Source organism: Microtus oregoni, unplaced genomic scaffold (assembly GCF_018167655.1).
Source record: "Microtus oregoni isolate MIOR12 unplaced genomic scaffold, Mior012 000020F_ref0000438, whole genome shotgun sequence".
Classification (NCBI taxonomy): Eukaryota; Metazoa; Chordata; class Mammalia; order Rodentia; family Cricetidae; genus Microtus; species Microtus oregoni.
The window spans coordinates 11,380,936-11,392,908 of NW_024543079.1; the positions used below are offsets into that span (position 1 = coordinate 11,380,936).

Below are 11,973 nucleotides of genomic sequence, written 5' to 3' on the forward strand. Positions count from 1 at the left end.
GATTCAAAACATTAGTATTAGAAAGAAAAAACAAAACAAAAAGCCCTCAAAAGCCCTGAAGCAACCCTGAAGAAGAGGCCATTGTACAAAGAAATGCAAAGATGAGATCCAAAAGCCCCCATAACCAAGGACTTCTCCCCTTCAACAGTCCTAAAACAGAAAACAAATGGGAGATGGAGTGACCTAAGGGGCTAAGGGAGGTTTATGAGTACACACAACACAGCCTCTTAGGTTTTCCTTCGGAGGTATGCTCATCTGGAATTTACCTCTAGGAATAATGCAAGAAAGATTGTCTTTCAGATATGCAGTTGGGTGTGATACCATCCTTGGTGTCACCCATCCCCTCTGCCTCTTACAATCTTCCCACCTCCTCTTCTGCAGAGCTCCTTGAGCCTTGAGGGGAGGGGTTTGATGAAGACATCCCATTTTGAACTGAGTACTCCAAAGACTCACTCTCTACACACTGTGCAGTTGTGGGTCTCTATCTCCAGCAGACAGCTAGTAAAGGAAGAATCCGTTTTCTCCAATGCAGTCTCACTGGGTATACAAACTACCCATGTCCAAAGTAAAAACAAAGCCAATGTTTGTGTGAACTGTTTTTTGTCTCATATTGCTTTGTCTGGGTTTTTTTTTTTAATCTTACTTGTCTTTTGCTTGTATAATACAATTTTGGATTTTGTGTTTTTATGGGTTTCATTTGTGTGTCTGTGTGTTTCTTATTTTCTCATTTTGTTCTGAGGTTTTTGTTTTTTTTTTTTTTTTAATTCTGGTTTGTCCCCACCTCCACCCATTTTTTGTTTGTTTTGTTTTGTTTTTCAAGACAGGGTCTCTCTGTGTAGCTCTGACTGTCCCCAGAAACCCATAGACCAGGCTGCCCTTGAACTCACACAGACCCACCTGCCTCTGCCTCCCCAGAGATGATTAAAAGCACGTGCTGCCACCACCTGGTTTGTTTCCCTTTTTTATTTGCCTGTTTTCTAAAGAGAGAGAAAAAAAGGTGCAGAGTTGGATGGGTTGGAAGACAAGGAGGATCTGGGAGGAGATGTTGGAGGGGAAAACATGATCAGAATATAGTGTATGAATTTTCAATAAAAAATACATTCTTATTTCATTAAATTGAACTAACTTTTTTATCATGTACTATGCTAAAGACATGCTTTAATTTCAGTAGCTTTACAGGGTATTTTTAAATTGTAAAGAAAATCTCCCCATCATTCATTTTAAAAAATTTATTGGCTATTCTAGGCATTTGTCCTTTTATGTAAAATGTATGAGTTTTTTTCTAATTAAAAAAAGAGTATGACTAAAACTTGCTAGAAATCTAATTGAAATTGCCTACACACTATGCTAGGGATCAAACCCAGAACTTTGCACGTTAGACAAATCTTCTACCACTGAGCCACAACTTGAAATTGCTCATATCATTTTGTTTACTAGTGTCCCACAATCCCTGCCTCCATGCTGTAGCTTCAAGGGACTATTGATCACTGCCTGAGCCCACCAATTCTACCATACTCTGTAGAACTTTTTTCGTACTTCTAATGACTGACAATTTTGACCCACCTTATGAAATTTTATCCTTCAAAGTCCAGCTCAGATACCATCCTTTTGCTAAAACTTTTACTCCTAAAACCAGCTTCTTCCCATTCTGAGTGCCTATTAGTCTGTTTATAGAGCTTCACATTCAATTACTGTGTATAGGTTCTCCACCAAGACAACTTCAGTCTTCAGTAAAAACCTCAACTCCTAACATACAATGGATATTAGATATTTGAGAATGTCAAGGTTTGCTTTACTAGTGGGGAAAGAAAGAAGTCAGTAAGTATTCCATCTATTTTACTAAAGTATGGCCAAAGGTTTTTTTTTTTAATTTTCACTTATTTATATTTCATGTTTGAGTGCTCTGTATGTACACCTGCATGCCAGAAGAGGACATCAGATCCTATTATAGATGGCTGTGAGCCACCATGTGGTTGCTGGGAATTGAACTCAGTACTTCTGGAAGGGCAGCCAGTGCTCTTAACCACTGAGCCATCTCTCTAGTCCCCAAAAATTTTATACTATCATATACAAGAGTAAAAATGTTTGCAAGCTAAATTACTAGTAAAACTATGTCAGTCTCCAATATAAAAAAAATAGTTAAAATTTAAATTATTATTATAAATTATTATTAGAAGAAACAAAATTTTAAGAAGGCAACTTTTTTTTTAAAAAAAAGTTACACTTGCTATCAAATCCCACATACAAATAAGAATTATCATGTAAAGCCAGGCGATGGTGGCACACGCCTTTAATCCCAGCACTCGGGAGGCAGAGGCAGGCGGATCTCTGTGAGTTCGAGACCAGCCTGGTCTACAGAGCTAGTTCCAGGACAGGCTCCAAAGCCACAGAGAAACCCTGTCTCGAAAAAAAAAAAAAAAAGAATTATCATGTATACTTTGGATGAAAAATGCAGTACCCTGAGCCTTAACTTTTTTTTTAATATTTATTTATTTATTATGTATACAATATTCTGTCTGTATGCCTGAAGGCCAGTTGAGGGCGCCAGACGTCTTTTACAGATGGTTGTGAGCCACCATGTGGTTGCTGGGAATTGAACTCAGGACCTTTGGAAGAACAGGCAATGCTCTTAACCACTGAGCCATCTCTCCAGCCCCCCTGAGCTTTAACTTTAAAAATTATGATTCAGTAGGTTTTAGGCTAGAGCATGGGGACTTATTATTATTATTATTGATTTTTATTTTACATGCATGGTTGTTTTGCCTACATGTCTGACTGTGCACCTAGTGCATGCAATACCCTTAGAGGTCAAACGGGGGTGTCAGGTTCTCTGGAGCTGGAATTACAAATGGTTACTAGCAATTATGTGGCGTTAGGAACTGAACCCAGGTCCTCTACAAAAGAAACAAGTGCTCTTAATCTGAGCCATCTCTCTCATCCCTAAAAAGTTACTTGCCCCCTGTGTCTGAGCACCTTTGGTAAGTCCCAGTCTTTGGAGGCCCCATCCCTGTGCCCGCCAAACCTTGACTCCTCTCCAGAGGAGGGTCAAGACAGCCCGCCAAAATCTTGACCACTCCCCAGTCTATTTAAACTGCTCCCTGGGAAAGTCTCCTGGTGGTGGTGGTGGTGGTGGTGGTGGTGGTGGTGGTGGTGGGTGTCTGTCCCTGTGGTCCCTTCCCAGTTCCCCCTCGGGGCCACCCAAGAGCACAGGAATTCCATTAAACCAGGGTATTTTTTAATTTGGCTTGTTGTGATTTGGCTTGATTGGTATTTTTGCATCAGCAGAGAGCTCATGTTAGGAAAATTCCTAACACCCTTATCTGTAATATTCTCCCACGAGGAAGAATAGCCTGTTTCACTGGTATTATAAGAATTAAAGAATCACATACATGTTATACTTGGGACTTGCCCTAGGTAATAGTTGTTATCATAATATGATAGCTATTCAGTGGAGAATGCTACATATTATGATAACAACTAGGTAAACATGTATAACTCCAGATTAGAAATTAGAAGGATAAATGAAGGTAGTACTATTAGTACAATTTGATGCAATAAATTTATACTAATATTCATGTCAGAGAATTGATAAAAATGTCAGCATCCTGATTACTTGTGACCATTCAGTCATTGGAAATCACCAAGCTAGTAACCATCTATTACATACAATGAACAGTGTTAACACCATTGAAATGACTAAGAGATGTGGTTCCTGTTTTCAATTAGGTTACAGTTTAGCACACAACAACTATGATGCAAATTGGAACATTTAGGATGATAAATGCAAAAATTATAAGCAACTACAGAAATTCAGGGGAAAGCTTACTTTTGATTCAAGAGTGAATGAAAACAGGGTAGGTTAGGGGTAAAAGAAGGCTATGGGGCATATAAATTGGACACTGGTTATAAGAAAATTGGATGGATAGGAATGAGGGTAAGAAAGGGCAACCATAAAAGAAGACATAAAAACAGGGAGCAGAGGATAATGGTAAACACCTGTAATTCCAACACTAGAAAGGCCAAGGCAAAGATTGCAAGTTCAAAGCTATCATAGGCTACACAGTAAGATTCTTCTGTTAAAAACAAAAAAGTAAACAGATCTGGAGAAGTGGCTTAACAGTTAAAAACAGAGGGCATGAGTTCAAACCCCCAACACCCGCATCAGGCAGGTCACAACTGCCTGTATCTCAAGTTCCAAGAATATGATACGCTTTCTTGCCCTCCCTGGGTACCTGCACACCTATGGCATATACATACACAGAAAGACACAGAACAGATACACAGACAGAGACTGTCATACAAACACGCGCATGCACACACACACACACACACACACACACACACAGAGACACACACTTTTCTAATGTTTTAAAACAAATTCACATCAGGGACAAGATGCGCGGAGTGAAAGGAGTTCTGTTGTAGAAGGTAACAGGATTTTTTGTTTTTGTTTTTGAGACAGGGTTTCTCTGTGTATCCCTGGCTGTCCTGAAAACTCACTCTGTAATGAGTAGTAGCCTCAAACTCAAACTGCCTCTGCTTCATGAGTACTAAGATTAAAGGTATGTGCTATCATCACCTGCCAAGATTTTTTTTTTTTTTTGAGTGACCGACATGGTGGTGGTGCATGCCTTTAATCTCAGCAGTAGGGAGGAGGAGACCGGACCATCTTTCTAAGTTCAGGCCAGCCTGGTCTACATAACGAGTTCCAATCTTGAAGTGAGACCTTGCCTCAAAAAAAATTTTTAAAGGAAGCAATGCCTAATTTTGAAGGACTTTGAAAGCTAGGATTAGAGATTTATAATTAAGTAAAAACTGGAGGTAAGGACTGTGTGGATGACTCAGCAAGGCACTTCCTATGAAGACTGAGCAAGTTCAATACATAGGATACACACAGTGAAAGGAAAGAACAGACTCCTGCAAATTGTCCTCTAACTAAATAGGCACAATGGCACACACTCACTCAATTAAAAACAAAAGACTGGGGTCAAACTATGTCCACATGAACTAAAACTTTCCAATAAGAGAAAAGCGCAAGCACATCCAACTGCAGACATGGGATGCAGACAACCCAGAAGCCAGCCTCCAAGGAAGATATTCCCTAATGGCCCAATTCATCAACCTCTTCTGCAAGCACACCACCAGTCAGTCATTCATGTAGTGTTCTAGAACAACTCTACAAACCTCTCAGAACCATGGGATGTACACAGGGACCAGTCATCTAGGAAGCAGTCAATGAATCTACTTGCTTAATACCAATATAGTGATATTCCAGGGGTTCGGAGTGTGTGTTCAAGCCTGTCATGTCCCTTTACACAGAATTATACATGATTAGAGTGTACAACTGTGGGGAGTTATACTGGTGGACTAAAGGGCATTAAGTGGCCCAAAAGTCTACAACCTGCTCCCTTCTCAAACTCCCTCCTATCCAGTTAAGTTTACTTAACCACAGGAATGATGCAACAGGACCTGAACTTCCACAAAGTAATTTGATGGAAATGTCCAAGATAGGAAGGAGATGAGCAAACTCCAATGTCACTAATGCACTGGACAAGACAGTCAGTCACTGTAGCTTATGAGAGAATGAACGTAACTGAAGGCAGATGACAAGTCTCCTCCTATAGGCTATCTGCTATCAACCTCAGCTGCTAGCAGAGCTGTCTCCACCTTTCAGTGCTGTAGAAGCAAACACTATGGGAAGAAGATAAAGTGCACTTTCGGACCCCTAGCTTCCTTCTCAACTCCACATGGACCCTTTTCCAAGTATCTTCTCTGAAAGTTGTCATCGTATGACTCTGTGCTGCTTCCCAGCTTATAGCTTATAAACACTCCACAGCAACAATGCAAGTCCAGTCTAAATTACAATAACCAAAACAATCAATACAGTGGTGACCCACAAAGACCACAAGCTAATATTAGTCACACCAACTGACTTAAGCAATAGTCACCACATGTACCTATACAGCAAACACAGTGAGTACCACAATAATAAACTATTCCCAAGGGGCTTCAAGTCAAACTATAAAGACCAATTGTTTGGGCTGGAGAGATGGCTCAGAGGTTAAGAGCATTGCCTGCTTTTCCAAAGGTCCTGAGTTCAATTCCCAGCAACCACATGGTTGCTCACAACCATCTGTAATGGGGTCTGGTGCCCTCTTTCGGCCTGCAGGCATACACACAGACAGAATATTGTATACATAATAAATAAATAAACAAACAAACAAACAGACCAATTGTTTGCAAACTTTCTGAAGTAAATCTAGCCATGAGTTATGTTACCTGTATGCATCAGGTTGTCCTAGAATTTAGGTGTGCATATATAAATAGAACGCAATGGCTGCCCAAGACAAAGTTTTATAATGATGAAGACAGAAATTAATGAAACATCAGCATACAATAGCATTTAATATGATCAATGATGTGATCGGCTGTAAGGCGGCAGGTTAGAACTACCAGAGATCTTGACTTGATAATAATGTGCCTTGTGTAACTGTAATTGACCAATTTCCCAGAACTTCCACATTACTTCATTTTATTACAACAACTACCCTAGAAGCTTAAGTTAGAAAGAAGACTCACCAGCCATTCGGGAAGCAGACAAAGACAGACTATGACTTGCTCAGAGTCACATCAAGTAACTTCAATGTTGGGACAAGAAAATGTACCCCTTGCATCAAGGTCCAACACTTCTGACTCTGTGCCTCACCTTATGACCTTGGACAAGTCACTCTACATTCACTCTTCAGTCTCCTGTCTCTAAAACAGTGCCTATCGAAAGTGACTAGAGAGAGAGAGCGAATAGGGCAGTCTAAGTTAACACACTTCAGGACATACGAATAAAGGTATATGTTAAGATATGCCTGTTTCTCTGGAGAAAAACAGGGTACAGGGATGGTACCAGTGTGCTGAGCAAATAAAATGTTACCGGACAGAAGGATCACTTTTGTTAATTCTCTTGTAGTCTCAATGACTCCACAAGGCAAACATCCATTAAGCCGCAACAAAAAAAAAAAAAAAAAAAAGGAATGGACTCACCTATGCACCAGACTGTAACTGGTATGGATCCTATCAAGCACCTGAATTACAAGAGAGAGACAGGTTCTGCCTGCATTTCTTCACAAAGATGAAAACAGATGCGTTTTGCTAGTCTATGAAAGAAAATGTGAATACACTGCCTGCTCCCAGTCAGCAACATCATAACTATCATCTATCTCTAGCCTGATATTCCCAGTATCATATCTACTGGCATGGGTAACTATAAATTTAGAACTCAGTTCTTTAATTGCATTAAAAGTGTTTAGTAGGCACACAAAACTAGTAAACAATGCACTAGACTGATCAGACATGACAGATAATCCTATTTCACAGGGCTGCTTAAGATACTATACTTTTATTTTATCACAATTCTAGAACTTCTTAAGAACAGAAACTATGTCTTATATTCAGTATCTCCAGTTTATATAACAAAATGAGTATCACACACCAAACATTCACTACATACAGTTCTAACTGGTTAACTTAAAATACAGAAGATAACTCTACCCACTTTTCCCATCCCCAATTTTCTCTCATAGGAGGAACATCTCACATGAGGGACAGCAGGGATGAAGTGGAACAGGACACTGAGGCCCATTTTTCAGTCCTGGGTGTACCAGATCACCATGTAGCTTGAAGCACAGTAATTCGTCTATAAAAAGTTAAACTTAACTATGTAGACACTAATTTTAAAACTCCATCTTGGGAGAGGGAGGTGAAACAGATTTTCACTCTATAACCCAGACTGGTCTCAAAGTTGACCCAATCCTCCTGCCTTAGCTGAGATTACAGTTGTGAGCAAAACATCCAGTTTAAAACTATTTTACACTGCCAGGTGGTGGTGGCACATGCCTTTAATCCCAGGACTTGGGAGGCAGAGGCAGGTAGACCTCTGTGAGTTCCAGGCCAGCCAGGACTGTTTCACAGAGAAACCCTGGGGGGTGGGGGAACCTATCTTATACCATAATAAATCATTCATTCAGTCTAAAAGACCTTTGTATGTGTCAAGAACACACTGATAGGTACCTCAAATTAGAATTCTTGCCAAAGTCATAGATTATTGTGATTAGAGCTACTTTTGGCCTCTAACTGAGCATGGGAATGGCTTCATCCATACACCGAAAGACAACTAAAGAATTAAACCTTAAGTTTAAAAAAACTGAGTTTCTTCCAAGTGCCAAGACCAGAACTGGATACTCTGTCCATATCTGATCAGAGAAACAAGGGCAAGTTTCTTGAGCAGCTGAATTTAACACCTTTTATCCCATCACCTTCTACATGAGCCTCAGCCTAAAAACCAAGTAAAGAGTACATAAGTGAGACAAGAAACTTCTTCCCCTAATAATATTATATTGTAAAAAAATTATTTAATAAAATATGCATTTTTATTCAACCTATATACTTCACATTTAACTGGGGGAAAAATCTCACCTAGGCATTGCTGGTACAGACCTACAATCCCAGATATTCAGGAAGTTGAGCCAGAAGGATCTAAGTTCCAGACCTGCTTGGGATACAGACTAATTTCAAGGTCAACCCAGGTAGCTTGGTATGACCTTGCTTCAAAGTAAAAAATATAGCCAGGTATGGTGGCAAATGCTTTTAATCCCTTGGGAAGCAAAGCAAGACAACTCTCAGGATAACATGGTCTACATAGCCATTTCTAGGTCAGTCGGGGCTACATAGTGGAACCCTATTCAAAAAAAAGCACATATATGTGTGTGTAATGGAGATATAGTAGTATGTATCTCTGTAATATGTACACACACACATATACATGGACTGGAAACAGTAGTAGCACATTTGGGTTCGACCCCTAGTACCGACATAAAGTGTGTGGGTGAATCTTCATTGTCAACAACCCTCTTCATAATGACCTTCCTATAACACTTAACCTCCTTACTTTTATAAATTTTATATGGCTTCAAGAGTAACCAAGAACAAGGGGCTGATGAGTTGACTCAGTGGTTAAGAGCACTTACTGGCTGCTCTTAAAGAGGACCCAGATTCAATTCCCAGCAACCACATGGAAGCTCACAACTCTCCCTAACTTTAGTTTCAGAGGATCTGACACCCTCCTCTGGCCTCTGCCAGCACCAAGCATCCAACTGATACACATACATTTTGCATCCATACATATAACAATTTTAAAAGGGGGACAGAAACAGACACAATGTGAATGATTGCCTTGACTTCCTTTAAAGTTGGTAAGCATGTGCAGCAATGGCAGTTCAAACATTATGTAATAAAACTACAAGTTTGTCAGTGCGATATTAAGGTTTTATTTACTCTGTCTCCCATAGAATGTGATGAACTATAACTGAGAGTTATCCCATCTGCTTGTGTTTATACATACTCACAAGGCCATAGCTTTTAGCCGACACTTTTTCAGATGATAAGGAAGGAATACACACAAAACCTTAGGGGCAATAAAATGTCTCCCCCTATAGAAACGACTGTCTGAGATGAAGTTAACATTAAAACCCAACCAATGTTTTTGTGTGTTAATTGGTTGGGTGGGTTTTTCTGAGGCAGGTATCTGTATGTAACTATGGCTTGTCCTGGCACTCGCTGTGCAGAACAGGATAGCCTGGAACTCATAGAGATCCACCTGCTTCTGCCTCCTCAGTGCTGGGATTAACAGTGTGTGCTACCTCACCCAGGTAAACTAACCAATGTTGTTGGAACAGTTACACATAGTGCCTTGCCATGGATAAGAATTCAACATTTTATTCATCTGCTGAATAAATGAATAAGCAACTAGAGTATTCCTGAGGACAAAAGGACAAAACTCCAATGCTAAGAACATCATATACCTTTTACAAAAATAGAAACAGATGTCTCTGTACCATGAGGTTTATCTGTCACATAAAGGGACTAAAACATAGTCACAAAAATGTTGCCAGTCTCTATGTCAAAGTACTCCAAATAGTGACCAAGAAAACATGGCCCATGCCTGAAAGCCCAAAGTGTCAAAGAGCTAGAGCTACAATACTATAACACACACACACACACACACACACACACACACACACACACACACGGTAAGCTACACTATGATAGTACCAAAGGCGGATAGGAAAAATGAAGGTGGGCAGGGCAGGGGTTAGGGGAGGGGCATAATGTTGAGAGCTAGGCAGCAGACAGAAATGATTGTGTGAGAGAAAGTGTATGTGTTTGGGTCGAGAGCTGAGAAAGCACTATCTTGAGAAAAGAACGGTAGGGCAAAAGTCCCGAGGCAAGGGAAACCCTAACCACGAGGGCTGTATATCAAGGAAAATTGCAAACCAAAAGTTTTGCAAGAGATGTATACAGTTTTCAAAAGCTCAGCTAAGAATTCATAACTACTTCTCACCCTCAGGAAGACCTACCTACCAAAGACATGGTAGTCAGTGGACCTCAGGAAAAGCTCTCTTGCGGCATACAGCTACCATCCTAGCACTCAGGAGGCCGGGGCAGAAAAACGGAGTTCCAGCAATAGAACGAGGGCACACTAGGGGGAGGGGAGTGACACTATGCGTCTCTGCCAGGGGAATCTACACTTTTAACAAGCATCCTCCTGCACAGCTAAACCGGAGAGACACTCACGGACCTCTGGAGTGAAGATTACCTCCGTTCACAGTTACCAAACCTTACAACACCCCGGAACCACTAGGGGATCTCCAGAAAGATACTGCTATTTGGCTCCCCCCTCCCAGGCATAGTGGTTTAATTAGTTTGGGGTGCTGTGGTACCTGGAATCTTTTCAAAACTCTCAAGTAGGTTTTTACCGTGCATCGAAGTTGGAGCTCCTATGACCTAATTGTTAAGAACCTGAACTGGACTGTCAAGGCTGCTTGAGTTCAAATTGCCCCAGCTATATGACCTTGGGCACCGAAGGCGCCCGATCGCTCTGGGCCTCGACTGCCTGGTCGAGAGAATGGGGTAACAGTCCTGCCATGCAGAGTGGTGAAGTTCCCTGTCTAGCCTGGGCCTGGCAGACAGCAAGCGCTTGCTAAGGGTGGCTGTTTACTCTCCCCACGCGTCACCGTGCCCCCGGCAGCAGCATCCTCACCGGACGGCAGCAACTCCACCAGCCCTGCGGTGGACCGCATTCTCCTCCGAGTTGCCGCCGCCACTCCAGACCCGCCCCCGTCCCCAGGCTGCCAGGGGCGCGCGCGGCCAGTCCGACCCTCCAAGGTTCGCTCACAGCCGGCAGAAGCCGCGGGCCAGGACTGCGCTCCCGCGCCCGGTGCGTCCGCTTCAGAATTCAGAAATGAGCTTGCCGAGGCCCGGCCAGGAGAGCAACGGAGGGCAAGAGGGCCCCCGCCTCAGTGACCGCCGGAGGAAAAAAAAAAAAAACAGCGAGAGGGGAGGGTCCGGCCGTGCCGGCCGCCGCGTACCTGAGGCGACGGGCGGGGCCCGCATCGCTGGGCGGGCGCACCGCGGGCCGCACTCGGCCTGCCGCCTCACGCGACCCGCGCCATCGGGCCCGCGTTGCCACCGCCCAGGCCGGCCCTCCTCCGGCGGTCGGTCCGTCCACCCGTCGGTGACTCTCACAGGGCGCCCGGGGGACGACGAAGACCGGTCTCTCGGCCGGCCGGCTGGGCTCCCTTCAAGCAACTTCCGACTGCCAGGGGCGGTGGCGTCAAATAATTCCCCAGCCGGAGGGACTACTGCGCCTGCGCGGCGCGCCTGACTTCGGAGGGAACCGAAGGGCGGCGTCAAATAAATCTCGAGACCAGGAGCCGGAAGCTGCGCGTGCGCAGCCGTCCCAGAGGGCTGCGCGAAGCGCGACTACACACCCCCTCCCTTGCGGGCTCCAGTGGAGAGGGAGGAGTGAAGTGACGGGGCAGTTACTTCATCGCGGTGCGGGCTCAGGAGGCAGCCCGGCTTACGGTTGTTCTCAGTGCGGAAGAGTCAGGATCTTCTCTGCGAAAAGCCGGCTGCCATTCAGGC

At 43.1% G+C, this 11,973-nt stretch overlaps 1 protein-coding gene across 12 annotated transcripts in view; it reads right to left on the reverse strand.

The window, feature by feature from the left end:
* Nucleotides 1-11,670, reverse strand: part of Ralgapb (Ral GTPase activating protein non-catalytic subunit beta) — a 92,587-nt gene extending 80,917 nt beyond the window's left edge. For 11 of the 12 annotated variants that reach the window (XM_041670041.1, XM_041670040.1, XM_041670037.1 and 8 more), the window contains exon 1: nt 11,418-11,670. The gene's annotated coding sequence lies outside the window, so the exon portion shown is untranslated. Of the gene's footprint in view, nt 1-11,089; nt 11,348-11,417 lie in introns of those variants that run through there. The other variant, XM_041670030.1, reaches the window with a different exon arrangement.
* Nucleotides 11,671-11,973: the final 303 nt, after the last annotated feature.